General features: G+C 37.2%; 1 pseudogene; it reads right to left on the reverse strand.

Annotated features, from left to right (window-relative positions):
* Positions 1-3,764: 3,764 nt before the first annotated feature.
* LOC143651492 (eukaryotic initiation factor 4A-I pseudogene) lies at positions 3,765-4,961 on the reverse strand (annotated as a pseudogene).
* Positions 4,962-12,723: the final 7,762 nt, after the last annotated feature.

Genomic DNA, 12,723 nt, shown 5'->3' on the forward strand with positions numbered 1-12,723 from the left:
ATAATATGCTGCTGTCACCACTATCCATTTCCAAACATTTACAATCAACCTAATTAGAAATTCTGTACAAATTAAGCATTAGCTGTCCATTTTCTAACCCCATTCTGTTTCCTGGTGACTCATATTCTGGATTCTAGCTCTGTGAGTTTTCTTATTATATTTAGTTCATATCAGTGAGATCATGCAATATTTGTCTTTCAGTGTCTTAACAATGTTAACATAATGTCCTCAAGCTTCATGCATGTTGTCGTATGCATCAGGACTTCATTTCCTTTTACAGCTGAAAAGTATTCCATCAACAGGTATGTAACATAGTTTGGTTATACAGTCATGGGTTCATGGGCATGTGGGTTGCTTCCATCTCTTGTTAATTGTGAATAATGCTATCAACATAAGTGTGAATATATCTGCCTGTATCCTTGCTTTCAGTTCTTCTGGGTATATACGTATTAATGGGATTGCCAGATCATAGAGCAATTCCAAACTTAGTTCCCTGAGAATCTACGAAATGTCCTCCCCAGCAGGTGTACTATTTTACATTCCCACCAGCAGTGGGTGAGTGTCTATATTTCTCCACACATTCTCCAACATTAGTAGTTCTCTGGTTTTTTTAAAAATACTTTTCTGTTTTTTTAACAGTGAGTTATCATTTCACATTCTAGTAGATGTGAAAACTCATTGAGTTTTGACATGCATTTCCCTAAAAGATAGGAATGTTGAGCATGTTTCCATGGGCTTTTTAGTCATTGTATTTCCTCTTTGGAAAAATGCTTATTCAAGTCTTCAGTCCATTTTTAAATTGGATTCTCTGTCTTTTCATTATTAAGTTATACAATTTCTTTATATATTCTGGATAAAAAACCATTATTGGATTCTGTGATTTCCAAATATTTTCTTCCATTAAGTTTTTTCACTTTCTTAACAAAGTCCTTTGAAGCACAAAAGATTATAATTTTAAGGAGGTTCCATTTCCATTTCTTCTTTTGTTGCTTGTACTTTAGGTATAAACTCTAAAAAACCACTGCCTACTACAAGATCTCACAGATGTTTGCCTACATTATTTTCTAGGAATTTTATTATCCTTGCACTTTGAATTTATTTTTGTATAAGGTGTGATATAGGGGTACTTCTTCATATTTTGCGTACGGATATCCAGTTCTCCTTGCACTAGTTGTTGAAGAGACTCTTCTGTCCCAGTTGAGTGGACTTGGCAGCCTTGTCAAATATCAATCAACCATAGATATGTCTATTTCTGAACTCTCAATTCAATTCCACTAGTCCATATATCTATCTTTATGCCAGTAACATGCTATTTTGACCACTGCAGTTTTGTAATATGCTTTAAATACAGGAAGCGTGAGTCCTCCAACTTTCTTCTTCTTTTTTAAGATGTTTTGGCTATTTGCAGCTTCTTACCCTTCCAAATAGTTTGATAACTGTTTTTTCCATTTCTGCAAAGTAGTGTGTTGGAATTTTGATTGGGATTGTAAATCAATGTGGGTAGAGTTGACAGCTTAGTGATATTTAATCTTCCAATCCATGAACATGGAATTTCTCTACATTGAATTTTAGGTCTTAATTTCTTTCAGTAGTGTTTTGCAGTTGCTAAACATTCTTTTAGTTGATATTTAACTGGAATATTTCTTGATTTGCTCTCCAAATTGTTCATTACTAGTGTTCAGAAACACTACTGATGTTGATCTTGTGTTGTACTACTTTGTTGTACTCATTTATTAGCTCTAGTACCTGTGTTGTAAATTTTGAGGGGATTTTCTATATACAGGATCATATCATCTGCAAAAAGTGCAAGTTTTCTTCTTCCTTTCCAATTTGGATGCCTTTTATTTCTTCTTCTAACCTAATTGGTCTAGCTAGAATTTATAGAACAGTGCTGAATAATGGTGGTGACAGTGGGCATCCATGTCTTTTTCCAGATCTCACAGGGAAAACATTCATTCTTTCATCACTGAGTACAATGTTAGCTATGTTAGTTTTTTTTAACATAGATATATATGTTAAATATATATATATATATATATATATTTCCTTTATCATGTTGAGGAAGTTTTCTTCTATTCCTATTTTTCAAAGTGTGTTTATGAGGAAAGAATGCTGGATTTAGTCAACTACCTTTCTGTTAATAATGCAGTTTTTCCCTTTGACTGTTATATGGTAAATTACATTAATTGATTCTCTTGTGTTTAATCCCTCTTGTATATCCAAGATAAAACCTATTTGACCCATAATGTATAATTCTTTGAATGTGCTGTTGAATTTGATTTGCAAAATTTTTGTTGAGGAATTTTGCAACTATATTCATTAGAGAACTTGGTCTGTAATTTTTTATTCTTGCAATATTTTTATCTGGCTTTGGTATTAAGAGATATTGGATTAATAGGTGAGTTGGGTAGTATTCTTTCCTCTTCATTTTTTTGGGAAGAGTTTGAGCAGGATTGGTATCAGTTTTTCTAGAATGCTCAATATAATTTTCCTGTGAAGCCATCTGGTCCTGGACTTTCCTTTGTTGAGAGGTTTTTGATGATTGCTTCAATTTCCTTCCTTGCAATTTGTCTATGTAGATCTTCTATTTCTTCTATAATCAGCATATGTTCTTTGTTTCTAGGAATTTGTCCATTTCATCTAGGTTGTTGAATCTATTGAGATACAGTTGTTCATTGTATACTCTTATGATCCTTGTTATTTTGCAAGGTCAGTAGCAATGTCCCACTTTCATTTCTGATTCTGTTTATTTGCACTTTTCTCTTTTTATTTTTCAGTCTAGATAAAGGTGTGCCAATTTTCATGATTTTTCAAAGAACCAACTTTTAAAATATTCTCTCTATTGCTTTTAAATACTCCATTTCTTTTATTTTCTCTTTAATACTTGTTCTTTAATTCCTTATGCTGCTTTAGGATTAGTTTGCTTTTCTTTTTATACTTCCTCCAGGAATGCAGTTAGAATTGGCAATTCAATCTGTGTCTTTCGATTGGGCAGTTTAATCTGTTAACATTCAAGGTTGTTACTGTATAGCCAGTACTTATTTCAACTGTTTATCCTTTGGTCTTTATATGTCATATTTTATTTTTCTCTTTTACCCTTTTGGCTGCCTTTATTGACAATCTTCATTCCTACACTCTCCTCCACAACTCTCTCTCCTATCTTTTCCTTTCAGTATGCAGAACTACCCTTAATATTTCTTCTTGTAGGACAGGTCTCTTGTTAACAAACTCTCAGTATCTATTCACTTGTAAATATTTTAAATTCTCCATCATTTTTTTTCAGTTTCCAAGTAATTTTATTCAGAATTTTGCATTTGTTTCCTGAATCTAAAACTATACAGAACAATGTAAAAATGGCTACCATTTTCTCTTTCCTGCTCCCCCAACCAGGGGATAATCCATCTTATTCAGGGCGTTTCCCCTCCAGATTTGGTCCAGCAAATGAGGTTGAGTGACATGTAACCCTCTAAATCATTTTCTGAGGATTTTGGCTGGGGTGGGGGGAGACCCCCTGAGGTACAGAGGTGACTAGGTTAAGGGAAGAGGGTTAGTGATTTTTGGAAAGTGAGATGGTGTCTGAGGCAAGAGTCTACACCAAAGAAAAGGGTGTCTAAAATGTTCATGGTTCCTTCTTTTACCTCAAAAAGTGACATTTATTTTTTTTAAAAAATGATAAGATTTCCATCCCTTGGCTCCCTTCCTCCTGCTCTGCCTCAGCCCCCCAGGAATGAACTCTGATTGTGGCTGGGTAACATGGAAGCCCCTCAGATGAGGTCAGCAATATTGAGGGTCATCTCCTCAATGGAGGTGTTGTAGAAGGTCTCACTATCTTGAAGAGTCCTCTTGCCTTCCTCTGTCACCATAGTAATAGCCACACCTTTACAGCCAACATGTCTACCATGACCAATTCTGTGGATATAGTTTTCCCTGTTGGTGGGAAGGTCATAGTTGATGACTAAAGAAACCTGCTGCATGTCAGTGTCTCTGGACAGCAGGTCAGTGGTACTCAGCTTTGAATCAGGATGGAACTCCCTCAGGATCACATCTCATTCCTTTTGTTCTATATCACCATGTGTGGCAGAGACAGTGAAGCCTCAGGCATGCATCTTCTCAGTGAGCCAATCTAACTTCCTTCAGATGTTCATGAAAATGAGTGCCTGGGTGATGGTTAAGGTTTCATATAAGTCACACAATGTGTCTAGTTTCCACGCCTCTCATTCCACATTGATGCAGAATTTGCAGATACCCTCCAGTGTCAATTCTTCCTCCTTGATGAAAATCTGAATGGGGTCCCTTATGAACTTCTCAGTCACCTCAAGTACATCAGAAGGCACTATAGCTGACAACAAAACCACTTGGTATGGCTGTTGAGCTCTTGGAATGTGTCATAGATCTGGTCTTTGAATCTATGGCTCAACATTTCATAAACTTAATCCAGTACAAACATTTTGATTTATTTGGGAGATAGGTATCTCCTATAAGGTGTATCAAACACATGACCTGGGGTGTCCACTATGATATGGGGAGCATGCATCTGCAGTCTCTAAACCTCAGTGCACATGTTGGTGTCCCCAAAGCAGGTGTGTCAGAAGGCACCAAAGTAATCTCCTAATGCCATTACCACTTTCTGTATCTGCTGAGTCAATTCCTGAGTGGAAGCCAGGACCAAGGCCTGGGTAGCCTTTAGATCCAATTTAATCTGTTGCAGAATCAATATGGTAAAAGTTTTCATTTTCCCAGTCCCAGATTGGACTTGAGCGATCAGTCATAACCCTTGATACAAGGAAGAATGGCGTGCTGCTGGATGGCAGAGGGCTTCTCAAAACCATAAGCATAGATGCCACAGAGAAGGGACTCCAAGAGATTCATGTCATCAAAACTGACAACGATCTCATTAAGCCTTCGGGCTCCATTCTATTGGGTCCACTACCTCTGTATCCAGAATCCTGACTCACAGACATGATCCTTAGAAACTCTCTCCATCATTTTTGAATACTGATTTTGTTGCATAAAGAATTTTTAGCTGGCAATTTTTCTTTTTGGTATCCTTAATATATCATAACACTGCCTTCCTTCCTCCATGGTTTCTGATGAGAAATTGGCACTTAATCTTATCGTAGTTCCCTTGTATGTGATGAATCACTTTCCTCTTACGGCTTTCAGGATTATCTCCTTATCTTTGAAATTTGAAATTCAGATTAGTATATATTTCAGACTAGTTCTTTTAGGATTTATTCTATTTGGAGTAAGTTTTGCTTCTTTGATATGTGTATTTATGTCCTTCGTAGGAGTTAGGAAATTTTTGGCCATTATTTCCTCAAGTATTCTTTCTGGATCCTTTCCCTTCTCTTCTCTTTCTGGGACACTCATGGTGTATATGTTTGTGTACTTCATGCTGTCATTCAATTCTCTGAGAACTGTTTAATTTTGTTCCCATTCCTCTCTATCTGTTGTTTTGACTGTACGATTCCAATTGCCCTGCCTTCTAGTTCACTGATTCTTTCTTCTGCCAGTTCAAATTTGTTACATGACTCTAGTGTAGTTTTAATATCATTTATTGTGCTTATCTTTCCCATAAATTCTGTCATGTTTCTTTTCATGTTTTCAAATTCTTATTTATGGTCACCCAGTGTCTTCTCAATATCCTTTATCTCTTTAACCATGTTTTCCTTCATCTCCTTGAATTGATTTAGGAGATTTGTTTGAATATCTTGATTAGTTGTTCCAAATCCTATGATTATTTCAAAGTTTAATTTGTTCTTTTGGGCCATATCTTTCTGTTTCTTAGTGTGGCTTGTGATTTTTTTGGTGATTTCAATTCATTTGATTATCTTGATGAGTTTACTTTGAAGGTCAGTTTCTTGCTATTGCCAAGGTTTTATCATTGATTGATTTTGTGTTAAGGCTCTCATTTGATGCTAGGTTCAACTTATTCTAGACTTTTAGATTTGCCTATGTTTAACTGAACAGATTTTTTCTGCTCTTATTCACCTGATTCTTTCCCTAGATATGCAACTCAATTTTTAAGATTGCAAAATTTGTGCAATTGCTTTCTCTCCAGCAGAAAGCATCCTTTCCCCATTCTTCTCTGGGAATAGTAATCTGTTCTGTTCTTTTTTGTTGTTTTTGTTTTTGTTTTTGTTTTCTTTTGCCTCTATAGATTTTTGTTTTACTCTCCTTTCCTTGCCTTTTGCTGCTTTTGCCTGGAAAGAAAGTTCTGGGAGAAATGGCATCCCCAAATATACATTTCCAAATCAGTATTTTCCAGTCTTAACAGACAAGGACCCACAAAAGGGTTGCAGACCAATTCAAAAGAGTCCTGATGAGAGGGTCAGGAAAGACACCAAAAAGCCTTTTGGATATCTCCACAAAGCTGCATTTTCCTGGCCTGCTAGCAGGCAGTGATTTCCAGCAAACTGTTCTGACAGACTTAAGGAGGACTGATGGCTTTACACCTCCACCACCTTCACCCCTGTCAGGGATGGGGTTGAAACAATAGCCATGGAGTTCCCTTCTGGAATGGGGTAAAAGAGTGGTTCAGAGCCAATGCCCAGTGATCTAAATTCATCAACCAAAAGCTGTGATCAGTACTTGGCCATGCCCTTACATTCCTGTACTTGGGAGGAGGGCTTCCATGTCCCTTTCCTTCCTCAGCAGCCAGTCAGGGACAAGACTCCAGAGAGTCCACCTGGAGAGGTGGGAATGACCATTGACAGCCTCTGTGGAGTGAGTTCCTTACAGTTCTACAGCACTGTTTTTCTTCCCTTTCATCCGACTCCTCTCTTGATGCTGTACAGTGCTCTAGTGACCTCCGGAGCCCCAGTACAGTTGGTTCAGACAGTTTTTCCCTATCCTCTAGCTGTTTTTGGAGGAGGAGTGAGTCCTGGAGCTCCCTACTCTGCCATCTTACCCCTGAAGTACTCTTGAACTCTTGTAGCCAGGAACCATTTTACAGAAACTGCTCTCACTATCTGAGTTGTTAAATCTAAACGAACTGATTCAGCTTCCAACAGTTGTTGTACCATTGCTTTTTGCAGCTTTTAATACTTTGAACACTCTTTACTTCTTAAACTACTGTAAGTTAGCTTTCATGACACTGCTTTCCAATTTATTTATTCATTCCGGCATGTTCCAGGCATTGGTAGTACAGCAGCATGCAAAATATATAATGTCCCCACATTCATGGAATATATAGTCTGCTAGGGTTATGAATAAAACAATGAATGGGTAGCATGAGGACACTTCCACAGGGAGGCCTTTACTGACTACCCAATCTAAATAATAGATTTATTATTTAGCTCTTTTATTTTCTAGCCCTTAGTCACACATTTCTCACTACACTATATTTAATATGCACTAGAATGTAAGCACCATGAAGGCAGGAGGTCAAGCCTTTTTTAAAAACTTGTCTTTGCAATAACTCTGGCTCTCAAAACACTGCCTAGCATGTGGCCATTATGGTTCAATGAATATTTTATGAATGACTGAATCAGTCACTGCATTATTAAGGCCAAAAGGAATATCATTATATGATGCCAAATATATTGGTGTAGTTTCAAGGAATTATTTTTCTTTTTTTTTTGTTTGATTATTTATTTATTTATTTATTTATTTATTTATTTATTTATTTAGTGCATGGTCTGGGAATCAAACCCTGGTCTCCCACATGGAAGGCTAGCATCCTACTGCTGAACCACCTGTGCACCCTTATTTTTCTTATTTTTGATGTGAACAATTCAGTTATTCACAAGCTTTTCAGAAAATGTGTATAGCAGCCACATGGTCCTGAGAGAAGCTTGGTGAAATTTGCATCATTACAATAAAATTGGAAAGAGAATAAAGGTCATATGAGGTCATCTTACTGCTTATCCTCAGGGAGAAGTTTACAGTGCAAAAGTTAAGTTGAACTCCATAATCTATTCTTTCTCAGTTTGAATGAAAGTCTCAGCATAGCTGAAAATCCATTGCATTTGTCTGTGGTTGTTTAAGAGAAGAAGACATGGTGAATTCACATTTGCCTACTTGATTCTTTGAGATGTAATGGAACTGATTGCCATATCATTTGCTGTGCCATCATTCTGGATCTTCCTGGAGTAAGTTTTGAGCAACTGAAGGCAGCAAAACTAACTCCTTAAGCTGCAGAAGTGACTGACCAATTCCCAGTGTAGCTAGAAAAGCAACACAATGTAGATTGAACATGAAAGAAATTCAAAAGAAAAAATGAATGCATTTTTGTTGTTTTATTGCCACAAACACATACATTTAATGAATCATGACATGTAAACAGTCCCCTTTTGAATTCATAATGACATCCTGATTTCAGAATAAAAGATAACATACACATACTTAGAAAATGAAGCATCTTGAGGATCAAGCCTTGATTAAACACTTTAGAAAGTTGCTTCAAAACTGCAGTTTAGATGATTATAATAGAAACGTGAGTACAAGCTACTTCATGATGGTATACTCTCCTGTTATGTTATCTTCTCTGAAAATAGGGAAAAATTATCTCTGAGCTGAGGGAAGCAGCAAGATGATTAACAAGAGCTGTATCGATTCCATTGCAGAGTTATGATGGGTGTTGTACCAAGCCTGACCCTCTCATCTGTAACTAAATACCCCCAGCAGGTAACCTACATTTTCTGAGAATTGCTCCATCTCAAATCATTACATCATCTTATAAGATCATTGCCAATGAAAGAAAGCTCTGGGATGTGTGACCCTTCAACTGCATGATCTGTGACAAGAACTTTATAGACAAGACCCATTAGAAATATCTGATTTTGCTTCATCATCATCCACTAGCTGCAGTTTTGGAAGTGGTTAGTGTGGTTACAAAGGGTGGCAAATTCCAAATTTGATAAGCATAGTATGAAGGATTCTAAGATGTTCCCCAGTATTCCCAACCCCCCAATGTACACTCCCTTGTATAATTACCTCCCTTCAAAGACAGAAAGAACCTGAAACTTGCTTCTAACTGATAAAATATGGCAAATATGTAGGGATTTTGCAGATGCAATTATGCTCCTAATCTTTTTTTTAACATTTTTTATTTTGAAATACAATATATATACAAAAAAAGTGATAAATTTCAAAGTACATTTTAGCAAGCAGGTATAGAAAAAGTGTCAATGTACGGTATGAGTTACAGTTACAGAATTTCAGGTATTTCTTTCTAGCTGCTCTAAGACACTGGAGACTAAAAAGAAATATCAATATAATGATTCAGCAGTCATACTCATTCGTAAATTCTATCTTCTCTGTTACAACTTCCTTCTTCCAATCTTTATGGATATTTGGGCAATGACCATTCCAAACTTCTTCATGTTTAAAAGGGGGGTTGACATTAGATGGAAGGAGAATGTAACTTGTTGATGCTCTTGAAGAGCCTGGTTACTCTGGGATTCAGGGCTTATCTCCTAGGAACCATCTGGAGGATTTAGATTTCTGAAAAATATACTTAGTGAGTGAAACTTTTGTAGAGTCTCAATTGGGAATTCTGGATATTATTTAGGGCTTACATGAATACTGTTTATTAAGGCTCAGCATACCATGACAATTAGCTATATCTAGCTGAAGCTAGCTTTAAGAGTAACCTCCAGAATAGCCTCTTCACACTATTCGAATTCTCTTAGCCACTGAGTACTCATTTTTTTACATTTTCCCCCTTTGGTCAGGTAGACAATGTTGATCTCATGGTGCCAGGGTCAGACTAATCCCTGGGAGTCATGTACTACCTTGCCAAGGAACTTATAACCCCGGATATTATGTCCCATGTAAGGGGCAGGTAATGGCTTTGCTTGCAGAGTTGGGCTTACAGAGAGAGAGGGCACATCTGAACAACAAAAGTGGTTCTCTAGAAGTAACTCTTAGGAATAACTATCGGTAGGCTTAGCTTCTCCATTACAGAAATAAGTTTCACAAAAGCAAGCTCAAGATCAAGGGCTTGACTTATTAACTTGGGTGTCCCTAATATTTGAGAGAGTATCAGAGATTTCCTAGGTGGGGAAGTTTAGTAGTTCTGTATTTTTTTACTAGTCCCTCAAGGGACTTTGCCAATACTTTTTAAAGAATTTGAACAACATACTTTGGCATGTATCTGGGTATTACATTAAACTATACAGAATTGCAAGCCTTGTTGCCAGTTCTAGGCTTCACATGCATAGGTTCTTTAACTGAACTGCCAAACAGGTTGAGGTAGATTGTGCGCTACAGAAAATTTAGGTTTGGGACAAAATAAATCTTTCTTCCTGTGGTCTCATACAATAGATGAAGTTCTAAAATACAGACAATATCATTTTTACCCTGTATTCTGATTTACCTTAGTCCCAACAAGAATGGCTTCGTTCAAATCTCTAATTGTGGTCTGATCTACTTTTCAGCTTCTTTAACAGTTGCTGCATGTAGTAGTGCTGACTTGCAGAGCTGCAGAACTCCAACTTTTAGTCTTAGATGTCACATAGGTACCCAAAGTTTCAGGAGAATACCAGGTTTTACACACATAGCATTATCACAGAATTTGCATAACGTTTAAAATTCCAGACTAAGTGTGGCTGCCATAAGAGCTTACAATCTAAATCCCGATTTTCTTATAAGTATTTTAAAAAAGAGACCATATGATATTTGGCTTTTTTTTTCTTTTTTTCTGGCTTATTTTGCTCACTGTAATCTCCTTATGGTTCATTCCCCTGTTGTATTCCTCATGACTGAATTCCTTTCTGTAGCCACACAATATTCCATCATATGTATACACCACAGTTTGCATTTCTGCTTCTCAGTCAATGTAACCTGCAGCCACCTTCTTCCATTGAGTATCATGAATAATGTCATCATAAACATCAGTGTGCAAATGTCTATATGAGTTCTTTTGAGTGCATTCCCAGTAATGGTATTACCTAATCATATGGAGACCCTATATTTAGCCTCCTGTGGATACACTACATTACCCTCTCAGGGGGCTGCCCGTTCTGTTACCAACATTGAATAGGTATACCTCTGTTCTAGTTTGCTAGCTGCCGGAATGCAACACACCAGAGATGGATTGGCTTTTAATAAAAGGGGATTTATTTTTGTAAGTTCTTCAGAGGAAAGACAGCTAACTTTCCTCTGATGTTCTTTCTTACGTGGGAAGGCACAGGATGGTCTCTGCTGGCCTTCACTCCGGGCCCCTGTGTTCCAACAACTTTCCCCGGGGTGACTTCTTTCTGCATCTGCAAAGGCCTGGGCTGAGCTGTGAGTGCTGAGATGAGGAATGCTGAGCTGCTTACGCTGTGCTACGTTGTGCTCTCTCATTTAAGCACCAGCCAATTAAGTCAAACGTCATTCATTGCAGCAGACACGCCTCCTAACCGACTGCAGATGTAATGAGCAACAGATGAGGTTCATGTACTGTTGGATCATGTCCACAGCAACAGGACTAGGTGCCTTCACCTGGCCAAGTTGACAACTGAATCTAACTACCACAACCTCTTTCTCCACATTTCCTCTAGCACTTGAATCTTTCTGCTAATTTGTCTATTTATTTATTTTGAATCTGTAGATTGTTGAGATACAGTCACATAGCATATGTTCTCTCCAAATTAAACACTCAATTTCTCACAGTTTCCTCAGTTGTACAATCATCATCACTCTCAATTTTAGACAATTTTCATTGTTCCAAAGAGAAAACTAACACAAAAACACTCCCACATCAAAGAGAAAATCCAAAACTCCCTTTAACTTTTGCCGTTTCCCCCATTATTTACCCTTCATATAGTTGTGGTACTAGTGATGTATTCCTATTAAATATAGACCTTAGCATGCAATAAGTAGTTTTTCCCCTATATCCCTTTATTATTAACTCTTTGTATAAATATGCACTTTTGAAGCAATTCATGAAACTACATCTTTATATTCATAGTGCTAATCAGTGAAATACACAACTCTAAAACTCCCTTTTCAATCATATTCACCTCTAATATGGCATTATTATTTATAAACTCATTAATGAACTACCATCACCTCTAGCCATTCCTATACATTTAAGTTCAACTTCATTAATCAGTCTCTACATATTAGATAACCATTCCCCCTCCTCTAGCATGTGTCAATCTTTATGTCCCTTATATTCTATACTTCAAGACTTCGAGGTTACATTTTCCAGGGGGTTCATATTAAAGAAATCATACAGTATCTATCCTTTTGTGCCTGGCTTATCTTGCCCAGCGTTATGTCCTCAAGGTTTATCCATGCTGTCATATGCATCAGGACCTTATTTCTTCTTACTGCTGCTTAATATTCCATCATATGTTAAACCCAATTTTCTTTATCCACTCATCTGTTGATGGATACTTGGATGGTTTCCATCTTTGGGAAATTGTGAATAATACTGCTATGAACATCTGTATGCAAATGTCTCTTCATGACACTGCTTTCAGCTCTTCTGGGTATATACAGAGTAGCGGTATCTGGTCACTTGAAGGATGCAGGGGTAGTGATTTCCAACACATCCCCATTGAAGCCTTTTATTTGGCCTTCACAGAAAACTGATGGGTCTTGGAGAATAACAGTGGATTATCATAAACTTAACCAGGTGGTGACTTCAGTTGCAGCTGCTGTCCCAGATATGGTATCATTGCTTGGGCAAATCAACACATTGCCTGGTACCTGGTATGCAGCTATTGGTCTGGCAAATAATATTTTCTCAATAGCTATCAGCAAATACCACCAAAAACAGTTTTCGTT

This window comes from Tamandua tetradactyla, chromosome 12 (genome assembly GCF_023851605.1).
Source record: "Tamandua tetradactyla isolate mTamTet1 chromosome 12, mTamTet1.pri, whole genome shotgun sequence".
Taxonomy (NCBI): Eukaryota; Metazoa; Chordata; class Mammalia; order Pilosa; family Myrmecophagidae; genus Tamandua; species Tamandua tetradactyla.